Genomic DNA, 2,168 nt, shown 5'->3' with positions numbered 1-2,168 from the left:
AATTTCTGACTAATCTTGCAATTTGTTGGAAAGAACCAACATCTGAATAGAACTTTATTTATGTACATATTTGCATTTTATATACTATGTGTGTCTGTTTACTGGGCGTGTATTTGTATATGCCGCTATTTTTTGTGAGATAAAGACGCCGCATCCCAAAAAGGTAACATACCATTGTAGCTAAGAGTAGAACTCCATACCAGGGCTTTCAGCTGTTCAGTGGCTTACAGCATGAAACTCCAGATATGGAGTTCTACTCTAATAACCTATCTTGTTTTTATGTCGATATTGATTAATTTCGCTTTATTTAATTTAGGCTCCAATGCTGAGGAAATTTGAAATAAGTGCCTAAAGGTATGCTGCCATTTTTATTGTAAAATCAAGTACACACACACCTTATATCTAGACAAGATTTTTATAGCAAAATGGCTAAAATATGTACCATTAACCGATAAGCAAAATGTATAAATTTGTTGTCGTTGTTGTTAAAGCATGCAAATTCCCCGAAGAGTTTTGGGCAGTGTTGCTGGAGTGACAATCCTTGGCCAGATATAAATCTGGGAATTGCTGATGAAAAACTTAGGTGAATATTTGGTTACTTAATTAATTTAGTTGATTACAATGATTTGAAAGGTACTCGGCTGTAAAAAAGTGTATTCGTAATCAGAATGCAATCGCAACCATAGCCGATATAGGAAACCCGACAGTTACTACGAAATAAATGTATATGTAGATGCTGTCTTTTGTCTATGCGAAAGAATTTTAATAATTGACTGCGATCCTTAAAAGACGTCATATCCGTAATCGCGCAATTAAATTTCTCATTCAGTTTCTTAAAACAGTTGGAAGTTATTTCAATGTGCAATGGCGGATCCAGTATGGCGGAAGATTTTTTTAATTTACCGGATTCATTTAAAGTTCATGACTCGTGGGTTATCGATGTCACTGACTACTAATCTGAAGTCGGATTATAAAAATTCAAAATGGGGGACCAAATATGGCGGACAAAAAATTCAAAATCGATTCAATTCGCTTAAAACTCTACAATTCGGGCTTCTTAAGGCCGCTGATTATGAATCTGAAATCAGATTTTAAAAATTCAAAACAGCGGATGCATATTCGGTCTACCATTTATCACGGAAAAGTTAGAATCGAACGTACGTACATGGCGTATGAGCAACATTCTCATCTCGTCCGGGTAACTCATACGCCATGTATGTACGTTCGATTTAAACTGTTCCGTAATAAAGTGTAAGCCAAGTACGGATCCGCCATTTTGAATTTTTAAAATATGATTTCAGATTTATAATGAGCGGCTTTAAGAACCCCTAAATGTAAAGTTTTGCAGCTTTGCATTTCGGGGTTGCATCCTAGCAGACAAAATATAAGCTCATCTTCCAGAAAAGCGAACACATTCCGACAGCAACTCCTATGCCCTCCCTATTTGAAGAGATGACCTTGAGGTTACCCTGCGTAGCTAATTCATCTGCCATGGAGTTCTCTGCAAGGTCATTGTGCGCTGGTCAGGTGTAGCCCAACTAGTTGCTATCGTACAATAAGCAATCTAATCGGTAATACACTGGTGTGTAGACACTCGACTGCCTCTTTAATTTCGGCCACCTTCGCCTGAAAAACGCTCGCCAGCCGCGATATGCACTGTCCCCTTTCTACGGGTATAGAGTCGAAGTTTAAAAAGTTTGCTAAATGTCTATACGTCGGGTGGAAGGAACAACCCGAGCTCCTTAGCGTGATGACCGAGCGAACTGAGACGGCCTTCTTGCAATATCTACGAGCATGACACTAACTAGTTATGCCGCTGAGCTAGATTAGGAGAGATAGAGCAGGCATTTGAACGCATTCTAGTGAATTCTACCAGGCAATGACCGCATCTAATATACATAAAATTGGCTTGATTATGGAAGTTGGACATTTGGGCTATTTATATCTCCTTGCGGCCGCTGTGGTGTGGTGCACTGTACCATTCCGCAGGGCTTGGGATCGAGCCCAGTTTTCGAGTAACCTCAAAAATTAAAGAAAATGAATCGACAACATCAAGGCGCACGCCACAAAACGGAGGAGAATCTCGGCCAAACACTGACATATTGTGATTGCCAATCTATTATTATTATTATATCTCGCTGTGAATAGGACTAGCTCCACCTTCCTCA

Source organism: Rhagoletis zephyria, unplaced genomic scaffold, assembly GCF_001687245.7.
Source record: "Rhagoletis zephyria isolate East Lansing unplaced genomic scaffold, Rhagoletis_zephyria_1.1 Rzeph_scaffold_10902, whole genome shotgun sequence".
NCBI classification, from domain to species: Eukaryota; Metazoa; Arthropoda; class Insecta; order Diptera; family Tephritidae; genus Rhagoletis; species Rhagoletis zephyria.
Note: the sequence above shows the minus strand (reverse complement) of the source record.